This window comes from Dendropsophus ebraccatus, chromosome 11 (assembly GCF_027789765.1).
Source record: "Dendropsophus ebraccatus isolate aDenEbr1 chromosome 11, aDenEbr1.pat, whole genome shotgun sequence".
In the NCBI taxonomy this organism is placed as follows: Eukaryota; Metazoa; Chordata; class Amphibia; order Anura; family Hylidae; genus Dendropsophus; species Dendropsophus ebraccatus.
Window position 1 is genome coordinate 34,006,995 of NC_091464.1, and position 25,089 is coordinate 34,032,083.

General features: G+C 44.0%; 1 protein-coding gene across 2 annotated transcripts in view; it reads left to right on the forward strand.

Annotated features, from left to right (window-relative positions):
* DHRSX (dehydrogenase/reductase X-linked) overlaps positions 1-25,089 on the forward strand; it is a 199,697-nt gene that overhangs the window by 15,710 nt on the left and 158,898 nt on the right. Inside the window, exon 1 of one of the 2 annotated variants that reach the window (XM_069945361.1) lies at positions 19,837-19,923. The exons of the other annotated variant lie outside the window; for it this stretch is intronic. The gene's annotated coding sequence lies outside the window, so the exon portion shown is untranslated. Of the gene's footprint in view, positions 1-19,836; positions 19,924-25,089 lie in introns of those variants that run through there. 2 annotated transcript variants of the gene reach the window in all.

Consider the following 25,089-nt stretch of genomic DNA (forward strand, 5'->3'; position numbering starts at 1 on the left):
GATACCAGTCTATGCTATACATTGACAACATGGGTGGAATATAACTCCTGCAAAGCACCATGAATGTGTTGGGTGTGGATGCCGTGGGCTACAGACCTGTGCCACAACCATCCATAGTCAATGACTTGGATGGTCAAGAGGGACCTAAAGTGACTCTATCAGCTGTAATTCCAAATTGCTGACATTGGTTTAGTTGTTGCTATAACTTAGAAATATGCTTTTACACTCTGGTCTGAAGAGTCAAAGAGGTGTTCCCAAGCCCCTGAAGTACCCTGTCAATCAAGCAGGTATAGGGATGTGAGAGGGCGGGGGGGGGGGGGGGGGGGAGAGGAAGGATTACAACCCTCAGCATTTGGGAAAATGTTTCTGACTCTTTGCACCAGATAATAAATCTATTTTTCTATGTTATAGACACTCAGATACATGAATGGTACCAATTGCAGCTAACAGATTCATTTTATCCTAAGTAGAAAAAAAAGCAAAACTAAACACACTGTTTTCCCTTGTACAACGTCTTACTATGTAAAAAAAAATAATATATATATATATTAATGAGCTATGCAGAATTTGTGTTACCATATTGTAAAGGGGATTCTGTATCTCTGTGGTGAAATATAATAAAAAAAACAATTTCAGAATTGCTGTTTTTTGTTCACCCCACCTTTTCAAAAATTTGTGAAAAACGCTGAAAAAACCTTATATATCCCAAAATGGTTGCAATGAAAATCAGCTGTTGATATAAGGGTGAAAAACACCCTCATCGAGATTTTGTTCAGGGAGTAAAAACTTTATTTCAAACCCCATAATTTTGTCACATAATTTAAAGTTAAAATTTACAAACGCCATGAAAACAAATCCTAAAAAAGAAAGGTAAAGTTGCTGGATCCTTTTGCTGCTTAAATGCCAGAAAGGTTACCATTTATTAGTTGCATCTGATCAGAGTTTGTTATATAGCAGCGTATAGACTGCAGTTACCTTAATAGTGGTTTCCTAGAGTTAAAAAAGATTATCTTCATTCCTTTTTGGGCCCTTGATATTCAGTTTCCTTATATCATCTTGGATGTGAGGTTTGTGTGTTCAGGAGTCTAGAGTTTGCTGTGAGTTCTCTGCTTTCTTCTTATACTTGTACACGTCTCTCCCTTGCAGACCTTGCGTACCTTTTGTACGCTTTGTTCTCTATCTAGAGCTTCTGTGAGCTGCCCTTCACTGTTCCCTCTTTATGCTGCTTTGTACATCTCCTTCCCCCTCTGTGCTGCTTTCCACTAACACTGAGGGGGGCGTTAATGAAGGTTGCACCACTGGCGTACACCAGGGAGAAGGCACAGATTACCCTCTTCTCCCTGGTGCACACCAGCCGTATCCCCCGCTCTCCTGATGCGTGGGCAAGGGGGTGTGACAAGACGGGAAGGAAGCATGGCCTCCTTCGCCTGATTTACCAAGATAAAATCATCTCAGACATCTACACCTGCTTGGGACTAGGTGTAGATTTCTGCACCCGATGTACGGCCAGTGCAGGTCAGGGCGGTTTCACTAAGATGCGTGTGCCTCTTAGTGAACCCGGCGGGACAGTTGGGGACAGGGCCTAATTTAAGAAATAAATAAATCCCCTTAAAAGTTTAAAGACTTATTTAGAAAGTTGTTTTGGCTTCATCATTGCAGAGGTGTCCATAACCCGAAGCCTCCTGTAAAACATTGTTTGCACAGTGTTTTTTGGGACTGAAAATATGCCACTTACATTCCTGCCTTTTTTGTGTTTTTTTTTTTTTTTTTTTTTTTTTTTCCCTGCCATTTTCCTATGTTAGTGTAAAGACGTTTCTATTTCTGCCTTTTTTTTCAGTACAATTCATGTTATTTTGTACCATGTGGTTCCAGAATTTTTATTGAAAACTAGGGAAAACCACCAGAAAAAATTCCAATATACATATGGACATGGCATTTTTCGGGTGTTATTTCACAAAACTCCAAATACACTGAGGAATGCCAAACAGCCCTGAAAAAGCGCCATAGCAAGAAACGTCATTCTCACCCATTGACTCTCTAATAACATCTGTTCACTCACCAATGAATAGCCAAAGATAGTCCCTCTTGAAGAACAGTTACCTTGTGTATATGGCAGTGTTGTTCATGTTCTGTTTGTGACCTGGTGTTTTACTTTTTACAAACAATTGGCAAATATTAGGCTGGGTTCACACTACGTATATTTCAGTCAGTATTGTGGTCCTCATATTGCAACCTAAACCAGGAGTGGATTAAAAACACAGTAAGGTTCTGTTCACACAATGGTGAAATTGAGTGGATGGCCGCCATATAACAGTAAATAACGGCCATTATTTCAATATAACAGCCGTTGTTTTAAAATAACAGCAAATATTTGCCATTAAATGACGGCCATACACTCAACTTCAACATTGTGTGAACAGATCCTTTCTGTGTTTTCAATCCACTCCTGGTTTTGGTTGCAATATGAGGACCACAATACTGACTGAAATATACGTAGTGTGAACCCAGCCCCAAAGTGTTTTACCCCTGTCAGTTTGCCCTTTTAATGTGCCACAGTAAGTTATTTTGCTGCATCAGTCATGGATCTGTAATGTGTGGCCTCCAATAAATAGAAGAGGTGTTTTAACTTGTACAAAAATCTGGGCCATTGTGTTTTCTTCACATGAACAAAATGGCACCAATATAAGCTGATGGTCAGTAAAGAAGGTGAGAAGCTGAGTATTTCAACAATGCGCTGAGTATTCCAACAATGGAATGTGTTGATAGAAACAAGTATCCTCCTATGGCATGGTTTATTAGCTCGAGCGACAAGTTCTGAGCACTAGATTTCTGGTAATAAAACGCTGATCCAGGGATTATTCTGATTGCCATTTTGTAGTCTGGAAGGAATTTTTCTCCCTGTGGTGGGGCATAAGATATGTTCCCATTACGGAAGCTCAATCCACCATCCGCCCAAAGAATTGACATGCCAATTTTTTGGGAGGATGGCGGATTGAGCTTGAGAAAATTATTGAGTCAATGGGACAGGCGAAACTTTAAGCGCAGATCGCCGTGCGGCCTCCACTTGAAGTTTCTGAGCATATTCCGTAGTGTGAACGTACCCTAAGGGTAATCAGCATGTCTATCACTAAACTATGCTGAGGGGCTGACCATAACACAGATCTGAGTGTGCTACCCTCACATAAGGCAGATTACAGGGACAGGTCTGTTTTCCTGGAAATAAAATATTTAGCACAGTTTGGCTAATGGGAGCACTGAGAGAATACAACTGACTCCTATTCACTGTATTTATGTGGGCGTTGCCCCTTTTGCCCTTCTCCGGTGGTGTTGATATGCTGTTGCATATCGGCCATGTTTGTAGGTAATTTTTGCTGTTTGCTCCAAGTACTATTTCACATTGTAAGCCATTATGAGAATACACTATCTAGGTGTGCTCCCATTATTGAAATGCTTCCAATGCCAATGATTTCACCTCTTCTTTTTAATGTACTTGGCCATTAAGCCAGCCCCGCTTCTCTATTCATACTAACAAAGAGGCACCGCTCCTTTCAGGCTGATGAAAAAATATTTTACATAGGTCCAAAATTATTATAAATACCGGAAGTAAGACGTAATCATGGTCACCACTTTAATGGTATAAAAAGCTGCTGCTAACATTTAACCTTTAGAACACAATTTTGCTTTTATGTAGTATGTGTTGTTGGCTGAGATATTTTTGGTATGCTGCCGCCGCTTTAGTGATGCTTGGAGACAAAATGTCACTGGCTTTTTATATTCAGTCTCTAGTGTGCTCATACCATGTGCATCTCTAAACATCTTCAGAATCCACAATTTTCTTACCATGAATGGCTTATATGTATTTTCCATTCTTGTCTGTTTCAATATACATTTAAAGGAAACCTGGAACCTTGGATAGAACCCGCCCTACCCCTGGATAAAGCATCATATACTTACCCTCTCCTGCTGGTCCCACTGCAGAGAAATTGCCGTCCACCACTCCTCTGTTGCAATTATTGCTCATTGATTTCTGCTCATTTGCTTATTGAGTGGGCAGTGATTTTTCCATGGTGGGACTGGCAGGAGAGGGTGAGTATACAATCCTATATGCAGGGGTAGGGTGGGTTCTACCCTGGGTGACAGGATCCCTTTAATTAAGTAGCCATTTTATTTATTCCCCCCCCCCCCCCTTTTTATTTCTGGTTTCTGGAGGACCCCCCCCCCCCCCCAACCTCCAGTTTTAAGCTTGGGCAATTGCACATGTTTCTTTTCTATAGAGAATGGATTCCCAAACTGCACAATTTCATTTAGAATTTACGTCAAAACTAGAGATGAGCGAACCGGGTTCGGATTCGAGTCGATCCGAACCTGAACGATCGGCATTTGATTAGCTGGGGCTGCTGAAGTTGGATAAAGCTCTAAGGTTGTCTGGAAAACATGGATACAGCCAATGACTATATCCATGTTTTCCACATAGCCTTAGGGCTTTATCCAAGTTCAGCAGCCCCAGCTAATCAGATGCCGAAAGTTCGGGTTCGGATGGACTCCAGCATGCTCCAGGTTCGCTCATCTCTAGTCAAAACTGGTCTCATTCAATCCAAGTGTGCAAACCTACAGGGGAGCTGGAAGGGTCTGCATGGCCAGCCTAAGGATTGCCATTGGTGATGAATCTTTGACTTTATAAGTCATCTGTGGACCGGGCTGGGACACAGGGATGCAATGATAATATGTCAATAAAAGGGTTATCTAGACTGAGCATTTTATACATATAGGCTCAGGGAGGGGGCAAATACTGGTACCTTGCCTGCTCCTACACTGCCTCTGCTCCTACTCTCTCTGTTGTGCAGTGATGAGAAAACGTAGAGTAAGTTTGGGCTTACTCTATGCCGAACGCTCTGCATTTTACTCCTAGTAACTGGAGAAGATAAATGCTGCCCTAGGGGATGTCCTGGGGCATGTTTTCCATTAATCCATAGAGCTGCGTCCATATTCTTAGGACACCGGCAATCAAGTTTTGAGAGTTTGTGGAGATTTATCAAACATGGTGTAAAGTGAAACTGGCTCAGTTGCCCCTAGCAACCAGATTCCACCTTTCATTTGGAAAATGAAAAGTAGAATCTCGTTGCTAGGGGCAACTGAGCCAGTTTCACTTTACACCATGTTTGATATATCTCCCCCTATGTGTTCAGATGAACGCAAACTTTCTGTAAGTTTGCTCATCATTAGTGCAGGGCTTTCGGGTTTCTTGGCATGACATGACTGCTGCAACTGTTGATAGGCCGAGTAAGCGTTTGAGCACGGGTGGGGTGAAGGTGAGGGTGCATTGTGTTATTATTATTATCATCATCATCATCACCCTGAGCACTCGTGTAATTTCCTCAAAACCTTGGCAGAGTTTGTGGAGGCACTAGTCTTAGAACAAAGCCTAAAGATGCTGCCAAGTGCCCTCCGATTGTCACAGCAATAGCATGGACTCTTCACTGGCATTCACAGGGTTTTCTGCTTTGATTGGGGCCAATTGCAAAATGGCTGTGCACCCAATATACAAAGTAATGGTCCTTTCACGGAGTGAATATCCTTTGAATTTTCATGATAACGATCGCATTTGAGCGATAATCGGCTCGTGTCAACACGGCAAGCGATGAGCGAGAAATCGTTCTTTTTGATCTTTCAACATGTTCTCAAATCATCGTTGGTCGTTCCCTTTAAATTAGCGGATTGCTTCGTCTAAGTAGTCTTTCACATATTCATCCTTTGTGTGAGATGACACTCCAGCTGTTGCAGAACTACAATTCCCATCATACCTGAGCATCCAAAGATATGGCTTTGGTAGTTCAGGCATGATGGGAATTGTAGTTTTGCAACAGCTGGAGTGTCAAGGTTAGCCATCATTGGCTTAAGCAATCTTAAAACCATGGCAATAACGATTTTTTCAAACGATTTATCTTTTAGTCTAAACGCTGATCGTTATAAAAATAAAATCGTTTCCTCAAAATCCTTAAACAATCGATTGGCCGAATTATCGCTCCATGTAAAAGGACCATAAGTCACCTGGTGGACTGCAGAGCACAATGACCTCTTACGCAGTGTTTGTTATGCACTTGTGAACTACTGTCACAGAGACTACCGGTGAGGTATAATCTTTCCTAAGTAGTATTATCCTGCACTTTGCAGTAAGCCTGGAAATCTGTTTTACAACTTTACATGTGGTCTTGCGAGAGCAATATTACTTCACGCTCCTCGCTCTCTTTCCATCCATCATCCGGCAGTTTTCTCATCCTTTCTTTATAATAGGGAACCAGCTGGTCTGGAAGAGAACAGCATGTGTTATAGTGTTCTGCCATCTCCGAGGCAGGCAGGAGAGTGAGAGTCTGGGATGAAGAATAATAAGTTGTTGTCTGGGTGTAGATGGTGTTTTGTTTAAATACTATATATAAATACTATTTAATGTTAGATTTTATATAAATCGTGATCATTCAGAGGGTGTGAAGACTGAACTGTCTGATGGAATTCTTTCTGAACAGGGTAGAGCAGCCTGTAATGTATGTGAGAGAGGGCATGATATGCTGCAGAAGAGAGACAGAAACATTTTTAGGTTACAAACACACTTGGCGGGTCTGCAGCGAGTCTCCTTGCTGCGTATTTGCAGCGAGACTCGCTGCAGATCCCGGCCCTATACTTTCAATGTTAGACAAAATCGCAGCAGGGATGTACATCCCTGCTGCGAGTTTGTCCCCAGCCCGCTCCGTTAACCTCCTGTCCGCCGGAGCATATACTTTACCTGATCCCGGCTCCGGCTTGCTTCGGCGGTTCCCGGAGTCTTCAGCAAGCCGGAGCCGGGATCAGGTAAAGTATATGCTCGCTCCAGTGCCCGCCTGCAGCCCCGGCCGTCTGATCACCCCCCCGCAGCCCTGGCCGTCTGATCACCCCCCCCCCCCCCCCGCAGCCCCGGCCGTCTGATCACAAACCCCCCCGCCCCGCAGCCCCGGCCGTCTGAACTCACCCCCCCGCAGCCCCGATCGCCCGCCCGCAGACCCGGCCGTCTGATCTACCCCCCCCCCCCCGGCCGGGGCTGCGGGGGGGTGATCAGACGGCCGGGGCTGCGGGCGGGCACTGGAGCGAGCATATACTTTACCTGATCCCGGCTCCGGCTTGCTGAAGACTCTGGGAACCGCCGAAGCAAGCCGGAGCCGGGATCAGGTAAAGTATATGCTCCGGCGGACGGGGGGTTAACGGGGCGGGCTGGGGACAAACTCGCAGCAGGGATGTACATCTCTGCTGCGATTTTGTCTAACATTGAAAGTATAGGGCCGGGATCTGCAGCGAGTCTCGCTGCATATACTCAGCAAGGAGACTCGCTGCAGACCCGCCAAGTGTGTTTGTAGCCTTAATAAAGACCTTTTGGAATTTTTTTTTTTTTTAAAGATGAGCACAACTTGAGCATGCTCAAGTCTGTCCAAACCTTTAAGTCTCTGCATTTAATTACTGGTGGCTGAAGAAGTTGAATGCAGCCTAAGGGAGTCCTGGAAAACTTTTATACAGCCTACAGTAAATTTAAAGGAAGACTCCAGCTAAAATATTTTTCTTTCAAATCAACTGGTTTTAGAAAGTTATATAGATTTGTAATTTACTTCTATTTAAAAATCTCGTCTTCCTATAGTCTTTCTATCATCTGCTGTATGTCTTCCTATCAGCTGCTGTATGTCCTGCAGAAAGTGGTGTTTTCTTTTTTGTCTTACTCAGTTCTCTCTGTTGCCACCTCTGTCCATGTCAGAAACTGTCCAGAGCAGTAGCAAATCCCCATACAAAACCTTTCCTGCGCTGAACAGTTCCTGACATGGACTGGTGTGGCAGCTGAGAGCACAGTGTCAGATTGAGATGAAAACACCACTTCCTTTAGGTCATACAGCAGCTGATAAGTACTGGAAGACTGGAGATTTTTTTTTTATAGAAGTAAATTACAAATGTATATAACTTTATGAAACTAGTTGATTTGAAAAAAAAAAAAAAGATTTTTGCTGGAGTACCCCTTTAAAAGGCTGCACAAATGATCCAGTGACAGACAAAGCTCTTAAAATGCTATGTCAGTAACAAAAAGTCCAGAGATTTTTTTTGTGTGTGTCTTTGCATTGACTATTTCTGCTAATCATGACAATTCCATTGTTAGGGAGAGCAGATTTCTGTGGATAATAGCTTAGGGACAGAGTAACTATAAAAAGAACTGACAGCAAGTCCATATTCAATTTTTTGTTTTCTATGATAAATGTACTCTCCCAATGGTGGTTAATGTAGGAATAGGAGAAAACAATGAACTGCAGTATAGATCAATGTGTGATAATGTGACGTACTACAATACTGTGACATGCCAATACTTCCCATCTCCTAAACAGAGTTTTATTGATCTTAACCCTTCTATACCTAGGGAATTCTTTTAAAGAGGATCGAGAACCGTGTTCAATCTAAGCATCAAAATGCACAATATGCGCATGCAAAAATAAAACTTTAGCGGCAATAGAACCTCTTGTGGGGAAGACTTTCACGATTCATAAGATACAGGTACACACAGTAGTCCTAAAATTCATTTGGGTCTCTTATGGTAGATGGAGATTGGGGCTTTACATGTCATGTTGGTCCAACCTCAGCAATGTAAAATAAATGCAATACTTGCAGGGACAATGTCTGGGCAAAAATGTATACAAATATACCTAAAGGGGTTGTCCGTGTCTAGAGCTAGAATTACTGCATTTCAAATAAGGGGTTTGTCAAATCCCACAAAATTCTTAGGGGTAGTGCGGCGGTAAACAATTATTCACAGAATAACACACATTACAAAGTTATACAACTTTGTAATGTATGTTATGTCTGTGAATGGCCCCCTTCCCCGTGTCCCACCACCCCCACCCGTGTACCCGGAAGTGTGGTGCGCTATACATACCTGTCACGTGCCGACTCGTCTCCTATCTTCAGTCTGTGATGTCGTCTGTCTTCGGACGGCCCGGCCGAATCCCCCCGAGCGTCCTGAGTGCCGGCCGCCCTCTTCAGCGTCATCAGATGCTCAGCCGTGATTGGCTGAGCACAGTTTGGCTCAGCCAATCACGGCTGAGCAGCCGATGACGCGGCAGAGGGCGGCCGGCACTCGGGACGCTCGGAGGGATTCGGCCGAAGACGACATCGCTGACTGAAGATCGGAGACGAGTCGGCACGTGACAGGTATGTATAGCGCACCACACTTCCGGGTACACGGGTGGGGGGTGGTGGGACACGGGGAAGGGGGCCATTCACAGACATAACATACATTACAAAGTTGTATAACTTTGTAATGTGTGTTATTCTGTGAATAATTGTTTACCGCCGCATTACCCCTTTAAGTATAAGCTCAGGCTTGCATAAAAATAATAAAAAATAAAAGGTTATACTCACCTGGCCTGACGCTTACCAGGCCTCACTAAGCAGCACTTCCTGCTTTTGTTTCTACATGCAGTAATAATTGGTTGGACCCTGACTGTCTATTGGGCACCTCTGCAGTGTTGAAACTGACCCAGGTGGTGGTGCTCAGCTGCGGCACCATCAGAGTGGGCACAGCAGGCGATGAGAACAGATAATATTGACATTTCATTTTTTGTGCCAGTTGAAGTCTGTACATAAAGGCTGTAGTACACGTAGCGATTATCGTTCAAAGATTTGCTATAATGATCGATCACTAGCGATAACTGGCAATTTTTGTAGCGAACGATTCTGCAGGCATTACATTCACAGCTTACTGTTATGAACAATCGTTTTTACGTTGTTATATGGTCGTTAATCGTTCCTCAGGACAACCCAAACAACATGATTTATCGACGAATGACTAATTACATGAACAAATGTGCAATGCAACAAATGATTGGCGAACTACCAACAACCTGTTGAAAGACAAAAGTAAACGATTTTTCATTTGTCTTCTGATTGTTAGGTGTTATTACATGGACAGATAATGTTTCATTTACGATCGTTTTAGGGAATAACGATAATCGCTCCGTGTAATAGGGCCTTAAGACTTTTGTGGTGCTGAACAACATGTGGAAAAAACGTGGTGAGGGAGGGGTGGGACACCAGGCCGAATCCTCACCCATAATCTTCAGTCCTCTCCAGTAAAGCCCCATGGGGCTCAGTGCTTGTCTACTGCTGCTGCTGGTCCTGTTGCAGACGGGCTGGCCAGCAGCGATCTTGTGGGTGCAGGTGGGGATGGGGTGGCCGGCGGTGATCACGTGGGTGTGGGTTTCTTGTGGATGCGAATGGCTGTGGACGGGCAGTCCTGCTAAGTCCTGCAGGAGGAGCTTCTCTCTCTACACTTTTTTTTTCTAATCGAATTCAGGATTAAAAAAAAAAAATTGATTCACAAATTCTACGCATATTAATTGAATTAATTAGATTAATTGCCCAGCCCTACTAGATAGTATATTTAATAAAATTGCTATCGTCTGCTATTGACCAAAAAAAAAAAAACATTAGAACTCCTCCAGGATAGCTAAGCTTTGTCAGTACTGCTGTTGATGTACGATGTGGCATCACCAGCCCTATGCAGCTTACAGTACTCTGCACATGGAGGCAGTTGTCATATATCTATTTAGATGTGGCAGAGATATGGGAGTGCTTATATGGTAGGTCTTCTGGATTGCTGCCTGTGTATTCACTGGCCTCTCTTGGAAATAGATTCCTTTTCGGCCTCTCTTTAGGTTTTTCCTTGAACCACTGGTGCCTACCTCATGTCGTTGTTCCTTTATATCAGAACTGGATTCCATCTGGATGACACTTGTGGTGCGGGTACATTCCAGAGCTTGCGGCTTTGTAGCAGCCCGATAATAGATGATGCCTGCTGCTGTAAAGAAAGAACATTGGTTAAATCAGAGTTTATTATTTATGAAGATAATTACACCCTATCTCCAGTCGCCTTCTTCCCAGAAGTGAAGAGACTCTGGAAAGCTATGATGATTTGCTTCATAAAAGATGACAATAATAAATTACTTTGATTTGTCTCTTACGCTTGCTGTTATTTCAGCTTTCTATGGATCCCTGCTGGGCTCTTATCGTAACTTTCACATCCTGGTTTTGTTTTTTTTATTTAAACTTATAATGTTTTTCTGTTTTTATTACTTCCAAATTTCTATAATAAATCCTTAGTTATGAAGTGAAAACTAAACCTACTTAGACCATTTTAATTTAACATGCTTGTTTAGGTGTAGTCATCTCTATTCATATCTGTAAACCCACATTGTGTGCTCAAAGGGGATCTCCAGAAAAAAATATTCAAATATTTAAAGAGGTAGTGCGGCGCTAAACAATTATTCACAAAATAATACATATTACAAAGTTATACAACTTTGTAATGTATGTTATGTATGTGAATGGCCCCCTTCCCCCCACCCACACTAGACCCAGAAGTGTGGTGCATTATACTCACCGCATTCGTGTTGAACCCCGGCCACCATTTTGGGACAATGACTTAGTCTTCGGGAGGTCGGCCGAACCGCTCCATCCGTCTCTCATGCCGGCCCCCCTCTGCCGCATCATAACTGTGCTCAGCCGCAATTGGCTGAGCACAGTTATACTCAGCCAATCGCGGCTGAGCTGCTGATGACGTGGCAGAGGGGGGCTGGCATGGGGACGGATGAAGCGGTTCGGCCAGCCTCCCGAAGACGACGTCATTGTCTCAAGATGGCTGCCGGGAGACATGAATGCGGTGAGTATAATGCACCACACTTCCGGGTCTAGCGTGGGTGGGGGGAAACACGGGGAAGGGGGCCATTCACATAAATAACATAAATTACAAAGTTTTATAACCTTGTAATATGTGTTATTTTGTCAACCATGTACAACTATATACATTCTATCTGTCGATGCCTCTATGCAGTTGGAACATTTATACACATTGGGGGAGATTTATCAAACATGGTGTAAAGTGAAACTGGCTCAGTTGCCCCTCGAACCAATCAGATTCCATCTTTCATTTCTCACGGACTTTGGAAAATTAAAGGTGTAATCTGATTGGTTGCTAGGGGCAACTGAGCCAGTGTCACTTTACTCCATGTTTGATAAATCTCCCCCATTAGGAAGATTTTAACCTTAAGGACAGAGCCTGAAATGGCCTTAAGGACCGGGCCAATTGTCACTTTTGCTTTTTTGTTTTTTCCTCCTCGCCTTCTAAGACCCGTAACTCTTTCATTTTTCCACCTACAGGGCCATGTTAGGGCTTGTTATTTTCAGGAACAGTTGTACTTTGTAATGGCCTTTCAATCTGCCATAAAATAAATGACGGAGCACCCAAAATATCATTTATGGGGTGAGTTTGGGTCAAAGAATGCGATTCCGCAATTTTTTGGGGGTTCCATGTTTAAGTAATGCACTTAACAGTAAAACTGGCATTTTTCCTTTATTCTATAGGTCAGTCTTAACACAGCGATATGTATGGTTACTAGGTTTTCTAACATTTTACTATTTTTATTAGCAGTAAAACTTTTTTTTGCTAATAGGCATATTTAAAATGGCCCTATTGCGACTCCTATAGCGCATTTATTTTTTCACTACGGGGTCGTATGGGGCGTCATTTTTTGCATCATGATCTCTAGTTTTTATTAGTAACATTTTTTCCTAGATCAAACGTATTGATCGCTTTTTAAAATTTTTTTTTATATACATAAAATGTCATTTAAAAAAGCAATCTGCATTTTTTTACCGCTTTTTGTTTACCCTGTTTACAGTGCGGGAATAGTATTGTTTTATTTTAATAGATCGAACTATTACGCACGCTACGGTATATACTATGTTAATTAACTTTATTACTTTTTAAGTGTTTTATGAATAAAATGGGAAGAGGGTTGATTTACACTTTTATTGCGGGAAGGGGCTTTGGGGCACTTTTTAAAACTTTTATTTATTTATTTTCACCTTTATAGTTCCTTTAGGGAACTATCACATTCATACCTTTTGATTCCTCACACTGATCCCTGCTATGCAATAGCATAACAGGGATCAGTGTTATCTTTGATCTTCTGATTCAGCCTGCCGCACCAAACTGAGGAATGCACGGAGGTAAGTAGAAGACCTCTGGCAGTCAGGAAATGCGATCGGGACCCCCGCAGACACGCTGCTGGGGTCCCAATCGCTAAGTGACCGGAGATGCTCTGGTCACTTATAGTTAAACGCGGCGGTCGTGGCGGCCCGCCATTGAGGGTGAGGGCCTGGCTGCAGATAGCAGCCGGTCCTCACCCGCTATGGGGCGGGCTCAGCTCGTGATCTCGCTCCATAGCCCAGGACCGCGCTAGGGTGTACAATTTTGCCCTCCTGCATTAGGTTAAGTTCACACTGAGGAATTCTCGTCAATTCACGTCAATTCTTTCGGCGGAATGTGGAATCAGACGGCCCATAGAATGGTGTCTATGGAGCCGGCGGAAAGGCACGTGGCCGTGCGTGCGTACAGGTGACGGAATTCCGCGGAATTAAGGGGTTAATGTGTTTGGTGCTGCTTCAGTAAAAGTAGCGCTGCACACATTAAAGTGCCTGCAACCGGTACCCCTTAAATGGAAAAACAGCTGCTTGCTTTTAGACACAGCGCCACTCTTTAGAGAGTAGGTCCAACAGCACTAGACGGTCCTTTAGACAGCATGATCTCAGTAAGTGGGAATGCATACAGGAATGAAAATGAATTAAACAGCATTCAGTTTTCCAAAGAATCTTCAAATCTTTATTGTGCTCACAAGCAAATATGACATTTCGACTCACAATGAGTCTTTGTATACATTAACAGTGCTATAGTGCTGGTTTAAAAAGGCAACCTATACAGACATACCCCAATCGCCTCAGAGTAAGGCTATGTTCACATGTAGTATGAGACCGTCTGGTCTCAGAAAAGATCATCCCGGCCGGTACTGCAGTACTGGCCAGATGATCTCTACCGTGCGCCTGCATCAGATCTCCCCACTGCACACTATGCTACCTCCATAGTGTGCACTGACAGGGTTTTGTCAGTTTTCTACGGCGCCGCTAAGGATCCTGTGCCAGAGTGTATATCCTGTGTATACACTCCGTCAGGGATTCCCTAGGCCTGCAGCACAATGTAGGTTCCGTACCAATCACGGCCGTTACAACAACGGCCGTGATTAGTATGGAACATGGCATAAAGGAGTAAGGACGCCTTTACTCTGCGGCGATTGGGGGCAGGGCTGTGGAGTCGGTAAGCCGCAGCTCCGACTCCAACTCCGACTCCTGAATTTTATCAGGACCGACTCAGACTCCCGACTCCTGCTCCTTCATAAATGGCCAGTCATATACCAGGGGAGTTATTTATCACACTGGCTCAGCAGCTTCTCCCTAATGTATTACATGATCCTGGGGCGACTTCTGAAACATACAAAGGAAGCTTCTCCTGTGTGTGCAGTGGATGCAGCCAGTCTCCAGCCTCCATGTCCTGAACAACTCAGAACTAGACTAGATGGAGAAGGTGATCTTTTCCTGCTGACAGTCTTCTATGTTTCTAACTAAATATTCACCATACTTAAAAAAACACTGCTAACAATGCCAGATACCTGTGAAATAGAGGTCAGCCATAGTGATATACAGGGGGTCACACATAGTGATATAGAGAGGGGTCACACATAGTGATATAGAAGGTCACTGTGGGGGCACGCAATAGCACACACACCCACACAGCCTGCTGCAGCCATAGCATACACACACCCCCACACAACCTGCTGCAGCTATAGCACACACACAGCCTGCTTCAGCCATAGCACACACACAGCCTGCTGCAGCCATAGCGCACACACACACACACACACACAGAGCTTGCTGCAGCCATAGTGCACACACCACACACACACAGCCTGCTTCGGCCATATCACACATACACACAGCTTACTGCAGCCATAGTGTGCGCACACACACACAGCTTGCTGCAGCCATAGCACACATACACACAGCCTAATGTAGTCATAGCACATGTACACACAGCCTGATGTAGTCATAGCACATGTACACACAGCCTACTGCAGCCATAGCACACACGCACACACACAGCCTGCTGCAGCCATAGCACACACACACAGCCTACTGCAGCCATAGCACACACGCACACGCACACACACAGCCTGCTGCAGCCATAGCACACACACACAGCCTACTGCAGCCATAGAACACTGAAGAAAAACACACAATCTTCTCCCAGAGAGAAAACACCACACTGAGGACAGAAGTTACACCTACACTACTTATGTCTTCTTCTCCTCCTCCTCTATATTACACAGGATATCTCCATATTACACTGCTGCTCATATACCAGGGCTCCAGATGGCGACCAAAATGGTCGCCAATGCGACTAATATTTTGCAAATGGCGCCCAGATTTATTAATCTGGGCGCCATTTGCGACTGGCCCCGGCGGCGGCGCGCTGTCTCTAAGTCCGGTCCCCGGCTGATGCGCGGCTGCCGGGGGTGTCCCATCCTATCCCCGGCAGCGCGGCGCATCAGTGAGCTGCCTGGGGCCCTGACTTCCGGCACAGGAAGCGCGCGTCAGAGACTCTTCCTGTGTCAGAAGTCACAGCCCCGGCGTACAGGGAGCTCACTGATGCGCCGCGCTGCCGGGGATAGGACGGGACACCGCCGGCAGCCGCGCATCAGCCGGGGACAGCGTCCGAAGAAGAAGAGGATCGCCGGGGGAGCGGGTTGTCAGGTGAGTTTGTGTGTTTGTTTTTTTTAAATACTGCTTAGCATAAAGGAAAGGGGGGGGCATCTATAATGGGGGGAGAAGAGAGTGCCATCTATAATGGGGGGAAGAGAAGGGGGGGCATCTATAATGGGGGGAGAAGAGGGGCCATGTTCAAGGGGGGGAGAGGGGGCTATCTATAAGGGGAGGGGGTATCTATAAGGGGGGGAGAAGAGGGGGCATCTACAATGGGGAGGAGGAGGGGGCATCTATAATGGGGGGTAGAGGGGGTCATCTATAAGGGAAGGGGGTATCTATAAGGGGGGGAGAAGAGGGGGCATCTATAATGGGGGGGAGAGGGGGCATCTATAATGGGGGGGAGAGGGGGCATCTATAATGGGGGGGAGAAGGGGGCATCTATAATGGGGGGGAGGAGGGGGTCATCTATAAGTGTAGGGCAAACTGGCTGCAGACACTGGGAGATAGATATATGCACAATTATTATTATCAGGGCCCCTCAGGTGTCTGTATTGTAGGGGGTCACTTGCATTAGTCACTAGGTGAGAGATATATCTATCTATATACACATCTTGTGGGGGGTCACTATGGCTGCAGTCATAAGTCTAGCTCAGTATGTATAGACTGTTGCAAGCTTTTAAAGGGAACCTGTCACCCCCGGTGCCGGGGTGACAGGCTCCCAACCCCCCGTTAGAGCCCCCTATACTCACCTCATCGCGCCGGGTCCCGCTTCTGAAGATGCTCGGGTCACGGAGATCTCAGCCGCTGCAGCCTGACGCGCACACTGAGAGATGAGTCCAACACTCATAGAGAATGACGGAGCGCTGGACTCTCCTGTCATTCTCTGAGCGTTGGACTCATCTCTCAGCGCACGCCGGGCTGCAGCGGCTGAGATCTCCGTGACCCGACCATCTTCAGAAGCGGGATCCGGCGCGATGAGGTGAGTATAGGGGGCTCTAACGGGGGGTTGGGAGCCTGTCACCCTGGCACGGGGGTCAACAGGTTCCCTTTAAGTTCAAGTTCAGAAGAGTAAGCCTCATTAAAAGGCTAGCCAAGTGAAGCTGAAGTACTGAGTCAGACTGTATATGGTTGTCAGACTGTATATGGTTGTCAGACTGTATATGGTTGTCAGGTTGCAAGTTTCCATGTTGAACATTTTCAAACTAAGAAAAGAGAGAATCTAAAGGAGGAGGAGGCTGCCGCGGCCTCTGCACACAGTAAGTCCCATTTAACATAACATTAATTTTACATGGTTTAAAATGTTGGCGACCAAATATTCTATTTGGCGCCTAAATTTTTCAGGTTAGGAGCCAATGGCTCCCAGGTAAATTTTTTAGTCTGGAGCCCTGTATACAGTCATCCAGCATCCAGGAAGAGAACAGCACAGATCTCCCCCCACACAATGGACTCTTCCAGCTCAGAAACAAACTGCAAAATAGTGACCGACAACTTTTCCATGACCACCCTTATGTAATAGGGCCAGTGTCCTATCAGAATGTTGCTCATAATATATATTCATGAGCAAAACTTGTAAAATTCATATCAAAATTCAATTCTACATTTTTTAAAGATTTTTTTAAAGCTGGAGTCGGTACATTTTTTCCGACTCCAGCCAAAGCTAGCTCCGACTGCAACTCCGACTCCAGCCAAAACTAGCTCCAAATCCGACTCCACGACTCCAACTCCACAGCCCTGATTGGGGGTTGTCCGAATGGGTTGCCTTTTTAAACCAGCACTATTGGACTGTTAATGTATACTTGACAAAGACTCATTGCGAGTTGAAATGTTATAATTGCTTGTAAACACAATAAAGATTTGATTTTTTGGAAGATTGGATGCTGTTGGATTCATTTTCATTACAGCGCCACTCTTGTCCACAGTTTGTGTGTGGTATTGCAGCTTTCTACCAATAAGGTGAATAGGGCTGATTTTTAATATCACACACAACTTAAGGACAGGTGTAATGATGTTTCTGGGAGTCAGGGTCCTATTACATGGGCCAATGAAGGCCTGATCAATATTGTAAACGAGCGCTTGTAGATCGTTGCTTGTTTACTGGGCCTATTACACGACCTGATTGTTTAGCAAGGGTGAAACGGTTATCATTAGCGATGTCCGTGCAGCCCTGTCCCATAACAGTCAGTAAGCCATACCAAATGCCAGAAAAGGAGAAACAAAGGCTTCCACCCGTGCATGGTATTGTGGCAAACAGTGCAGGATTGCTGAGGTTAGGCTTTGTAGTCTGCAAGACCAAAAAAGATGGAGGAAAGAGGGTACAAGCCTTAAAATCTTGTTACCTGCAATAGGATGCCTTTAGGTAGTTCCTATAATGCTCGGAATTAGATGCAAATAGAATGTAGCTGTGAGAGATTCTGCAGGTTGTGTACAGGACTGGTGTCGTGATTCAGCTCATGTAAACCTAACCCTTAATAACACCTTGTAGACATTGTAATATGAGCCTATAAAGCGCAACATTCATTATCCGTCCTTTGTTTCATTATTTCTGCGGATGCTGAGATCATGATTTCCTTTAATGTATCAGACTAGAATACACTGAACTGTCTCTGACACCTAGCATAGAGGTAGATTATAAAGTCTAGAAGGTGTTCCTTGTTGTGGGTGGATCAGGTACAACCCTATATTAAACCTTTATGGAACAGTATAAAGATTACATTGCAGCTTGAAGTATTAAATATCTTTGACCATCTGTCACAGAGCTGTTGTGTCTATGCACATATTATTATTTGAGCAATACATTTGTAACTTTATTAACTTTTTAAAACCATCCTGAGAATGTGATCCTGAGAATTTACCTGTTTTTTTTAAATATGAATTAGAGGCTCCTAAGTTGGTTATACACATAACATGAACAGCAGATGCATTTTTGGGGTGTCCTAAAGCTCCTCCAATGGCTAATGTCAGGGAAAGAAGAACTAGGCATGTTGGATTCTTTGTTCTCACAGTGGATAAGCCACCACCAGAAGTATGGCTAAAGGTCTCCATACCCCTAATACTTTTGTTGGCCATACCCACGGCACACAGATATAAGGTATATGGGGCTCTCCTGACTGACTACCGACAGATGATGTCTGTGGAGATGGGGGTTGGGCGTGATAGAAAATCACCGTTGACTGCTTTATTCTAGGAGAGATAAGCTGCAGTCAGAGCTCTCTGTCGCAGTTTAAAGGGAAAGTCTGGGTAAAAATGCAGTGCTAACAGGTGAGCGCGGGGCCATAATAAAGATTGTAGGGGAGATTTATCACACATGGTAAAGTGAAACTAGCTCAGTTGCCCCTAGCAACCAATCAGATTCCACCTTTCATTCCTCACAGACTCTTTGGAAAATGAAAGGTGGAATCTGATTGGTTGCTAGGGGCAACGGAGCCAGTTTCACTTTACACCATGTTTGATAAATCTCCCCCTGTATACTTACCTGTCCCTGTGCCCCCACAGTGCTGTGTTACTGCTCCCAAACCCCGGCGGCCTCCTCTAGCTCCCACTCCTGAAAGTCATGAATCAGCTTAGGAATGCCCACTCAGCCAATCAGTGACTGAGAGGGGATACCGCTGCAGTTACTGATTGGCTGAGCAGGTACTTTCCCCCGGGTCGCGACCTACCGGGAAGCTGGGAGAAAATGTTTGGTGGCTGGCACCGAGGGTCACAGGGATGGGTAAATATAATTTTTTTATTATTTTCCCCCGACCCCTACCTGCATTGGATTTTTAGTTTTGCGTGGACTTCTCCTTTAAAGCGACTCTGTACCCACAATCTGTCCCCCCCCCAAACCACTTGTACCTTCGGATAGCTTCTTTTAATCCAAGATCTGTACAGCGGTCCGTTCGGCAGGGGATGCAGTTATTGTCATAAAAACAACTTTTAATCCTACAGCGCTGTGTCTAATGGCCGGGGCTTACATTTGTATATGCATTAGGCTGGCACCACCTCTCCGTCCTTCCTCCCCACCCTCCTCATCATTATGAATGCTCCAGGAACATTTACTGCTGTTTGACCTTTGCACAGGTGCATTAACGATCCAGCCCATGTTCATTATACACACAGGTGGGGAATAGGAGGCAATCTGCCTGCAGCATTCCTAATGATGAGGAAGGTGGGGAGGAAGGACGGAGAGGTGGTGCCAGCCTAATGCATATACAAATGTAAGCCCCGGACGTTGTGCATCACCTGCCGAACGGACCCCAGAACAGGTCTTGGATTAAAAGCAGCTGTCTGAAGGTACAAGTGGTTTTTGGGGGGGGGGGTCAGATTGTGGGTACAGAGTCGCTTTAACCCTCCCCATAGACAGCATAGGAAAACTTGTCTGTGCCGAAAGTTCCTACATATGGGAAGGCTGGAGGCCGGATGGGAGAGATTACTAATAGGGATGAGCGAGCCGTGTTCGAGTCGATCCGAACCCAAACGTTCAGTATTTGATTAGCTGGGGCTGCTGAACTTGGATAAAGCTCTAAGGTTGTTTGGAAAACATGGATACAGCCAATGACTATATCCATGATTTCCACATAGCCTTAGGGCTTTATCCAAGTTCAGCAGCCACCGCTAATCAAATGGCGAACGTTCGGGTTCGGATCGACTCGAGCATGCTCCAGGTTCGCTCATCTCTAATAACTAACAACTGAACAATCATTTGGCAGTCAATTATTGAAGTGGTAAGGGCATGTCAGCTGAACAATCATTTGTGAGTGATCTGTCACTGTATAGTATACTGAAAGTGCACTGCTTCCATTGTAAGTATGACCTAAGTCAACAGTGTCTAAAATGTATTATCCTGGAAGGTGTCATTTAATATTTTCACCAATATTGGGTAGGAAAAAAATACTAAAAAAAGAGCCATTTAGTGACCAAAATCTGTATCCTTATAAATTCAGCTATTGTTCATATTAAGAAAATAGAAACAGATTATAAAAAAGAGCATGTTTTATTAAAAAAAATTACACATTAAAAAAAAAAAAGTTACACATTCACTTGTGTTGGCAGGGAGAATATTTCATATGTTGATGGGGCTACAGGGAACATAACAAAGAGCCATACTTACCCACCCCACTCACTCTCCCACCACTACTGTTTTTTGAGCATCTGGTTCCCGTCACGGCCCTCTTCTTTTTGGTTCATTTAACATGAAATGTGCACAGTTTATGCGACAAGTCACAGAAAGACAGAAAAAGAGGACCATGGCAGGGATGGGAACTTGTCAGGTAAGTTTGTCTTACTTTTATGTTTCCCGCAGCTCCTGTAACATACACAACATTTCTCCCTGCCTGCACAACCACTTTACTGAAAATGCCAGCAAATAAAAAGTTAAGGCTGATAAACCAACCCATGCATGAAATGGATGTAATTATTTCTTTCCTTATTATAAGGGTTTAGTCACACTTGGTAGAATTGATTGTATTCTGCAAATAAAAATTGTTTTCATTCATCTGAATGGGTTTCACGGCTTTGTGTTTACCCCATTTAGTTGAAGGAGACCTCGCAGATGTTTCTGCAGCAAATCTTTTACATGAATGTGCTGTAGTCTACATGAAATAAGGGGAATTAAGAAAAAAAGGAAGAAATGTTTGGTACAGTGTTAAGCTAGGTCATACAACTATTTGCTGATATGTCTTACTTGTACTTTGGCATTTTGTCAAAACGGGATGCCGACCTATATAAGCACGGACAGGTACGTGCCCCATTGGCTTTGATGGCCTGAAGGTAGTACGCTAGGGACATTTTCTGAACCTGTATGTATTTGGGCCCACAATGAAGCACAGCAAACCACACATGTAAAAACACATAAACATTTGGTTTGGAAAATGACCTGACCGTAGTCACTAGCTGACTATATTCTGGTCATTAAAACCAGTGGGTCCCATGCCTGTTCATGCTGGTATAGGTTAGCATCCCATTTTGGCAGGTTGCTCATGTATATGTGTCACAGACAGTCATCTGAACCCATTCTGAACCAGTTTAAAAATATTATTGCTCTCAGCAAGAAATAAGTACGAGAGCTTGTGGATTTTAAAAGCATTTATCCACCATGGGAAAGAGTTAATAAGAAACTTAAAATAAATAAAAAAAATCGTGAGTGATGTCCCACTAGTGCTGAGCTTTTTGGAAGTGCAGCCAATTTATAACTGATGAAGTGGAAATCTTACATTGAGGTATAATCAGAATGTCCCCTTAACAGCTCATTAACTTCAGCTACGTCTTGTTCTGTTCTCCTACTTGCTTCCTTACTTAACTAACTTGCCTCATACTTTTTATGTATGCCACGCATTTGTATGCCTCTAAATGCATAAGTGAAAGAAGCAATGACTCTATCTGTGTAATTGTTTTAGACTAATAAAGTACATTTGTGTAAATGGACCAACACTTACAATGTATGACCGGGTTCACACAATGTATTACACTGGCCGTCACAGTGAAGTTCATTCCGGCCGGTACTGCAATACCGGCCAGGTATACTTCATTTCTTTTGAATTGGAATGCGGGCACATACGGGTGTGCCAACATTCCAGTTCACCATAGCCGACAATGTAAAGTGCAACCGGAGACGCACTTTACATTGTCTGAACTGTCAGTTTTGAGCGGCCGCTATTCTATGGCAGTTCTCTCTGTGGCCATAAGGAATCTCAGCCGGAGTGTAAACACTCCGGCCAGGATTCCATTGTTTAATGAAAGTATATGTAGTGTGAACTTAGCCTCTACTGGGATATTGCTATCATAGATATGAATGGTACACAGGATAAACCATAAATGTATGATAGCTAGAGATCCCACTAGAGAGACATACACCTATCTACTGAATCCCTTATCACCCAAGCAGCCCTCTTCTGGAGAATGGTGTATGCTCTCATAAATGTCTATGATGGGATTAAACCTTAGGGTGCGTTCACAAGGACAGGATCCTCAGCAGATTTGATGGCGCAGATTTAAAGTTGCAAATGCAAAGCAAAGCAAATCTGGGTCATGAAATCTCCTGCGAATCTGCGCCATCAAATGTGCTGCAGATCTGCTGCAGATTCAAATCTGCGCCATCAAATGTGCTGCAGATCTGCTGCGGATCCTGTACGTGTGAAAAGACACACTTACAGGATCTGCAGCAGATTTGATGGTGCAGATTTGATGCTGTGATCAGTTATTTAATGTTATTTAAATCTACTCTGGACCCGCAGCATATTCCTCTGCGATACGGTGTCTGTAAAGCTACCTTTAGAAAGGTTTTCTCATGAAGGAGTGTTCAGAGGAGTGTTTTAAGGATTGGATAAATGTCTTTCATGAGAAAACCTCTGTTCAGTATTTACATTGATAAACATTGTTTGCAGAAAGCCTCTTTAGACTGAAGTGATAGAGAATTGTTAAAGGAGTATTCTGCTCAAACATAACTTTTCATATGTTGCTGCCCACGGTGAGACTTACAATTCATTCAATACTTGGTATTATCTATTCAGTCTCCTTCCAACAGTTCTGAGCTGATACTTTCTGCTGAAGACACGAAAAGACTGTGTGATCTTTTCCCTCCCTCTCCCCCTGTTCCTCCCTACATTCTGAGACGACTGATGTAAACAAGTCCCTATCTGCAGGACGATTAATCACGGTAAGTTCATCGGCAACGGGACCTCAGAATAGCCCTCCCAGCATTACAAAGAAGCTACAAAGCTGCAGATACTGCCTGACAGGGACTTGTTTACATCAGCCATCTGGTGAGGTAGAGGGGAGATGGAGAGAAAAGCTCATGCACAGATTTTTGAGTCTTCAGCAGAAAGCAGCAGCTCAGAACTGGGGGAAGGAGACTGAATAGATAATAAGTATGGAATGAATTGTTAGTCTCACCATAGGCAGCAACATATAAAAAGTTATGTTTAAGTGGAATACCCCTTTAAGGACAATAGTAAATAATATTGAGTGGGGATATCAGGATAACCCCCAAAATGCACAATAAAGATGTCTATAGCCTTATATTATATATCCCCCCATAGCCTTACATCAGCAAGAAATTATAAGTCAAAATCAATAATACTTTATGAAAAACCTTAAAATAATATCTCCAAAATATGAGGTGTAAACAGAAACTCAAAGTGAGGTAAAAAGTAAGCTAAATAATGCACTATAGACACATTTATCAACTGCACCCCGGGCATACGCCATGGTAAAGGTGCAGATGTTTGCACAAAAATGGGTGGCTTGTGCAGATATCTGTGCCTTTTCTGTAGCGTACGCCCCACTCGCCTGATGGGCGGGACAGGGGGTGTGACAAGGTGGAGAGAAGGTGTGGCCTCCTCCAGCACCTGATTTATGATGATTTACAGCTGAGGTGTAAATCATTGTAGTAAACATGGGCGAAAGTCCACCTTAAGGGCCAGTTTACACGTAGCAAAAGCAGCGGAGTTCCACTGCGGACAGTTGACATGTCTATCCTTTGAGCAGAGAACCGCAGAGAGTGGAGACGCGTGAGCCCTCCCATAGAGAAACAGCGTCACTTTGAAGCAGACAGGATTCCATGGCGGAGGGTTCCGATGCGGAATTCCGTCGCTTTTGCTCCGTGTGAACTGGCTCTAACAGTACGATAAAATAGAGACACCAACACTGTGTATCCTTATACAAATGGTGAAGCAGGAGTACATGATGTGTGCCTGTAAATGTCCATTGGTAACAGTTCATGACTCCTTTAGTCATGCAACCAATCTGCTTTGTGGTCCCCAAGAGGAATATATAGAGTATATATTACTTATTACAAGTGGCTTATAATTAGGTTAATCTTCTCAATCCATAAACTCATATGTTGGTATCTCCCACGCACACAGTCCATAAGCACAGCTATTAGTTTATACATACTATATAAGCTGACTGTACAAGGTCATACTGATGCAGTACTGTTGTAGACAGGCCCCTATCATTATATTGCAGCATTGGCTATAAGCTAATTCCATTGGTATTATAACAGGCAGGACTGGCATACTCCCATTCCAGGCTTTGTGTATCATTACCGCTCCTGATCTAATTTTCTTCCTTTTCTCCCTGTTATGCCCAAACCTGTCTCAAATAAAAGATAAGTAATGGCCTATAGGTACCAATAAATTGTAAATCTATGTCAACAGAAATATAACATATAATAGCTCCTGAAATGCATTGATGAATAAACCAAATGGGGAAGAAAAGCTTTGTCCCTTGTTCAGAACAGGTCAGCTATATATATATCGTAATACATGTCATATGCATACCCCATAGGCTGTATATGTCTAGGTAAACCTACAATATATTCATGTATAGTTCACCTTCTTGTTACCATGTATTTTTCTATTGTACATTGACCATGGATACTGTATATCCTGCTGAGATGAAAGCTTGGTGATGGACCTGCCCGCTTGCTGGCTGAGATGGGATGCCGCTGCAGCCAATGAT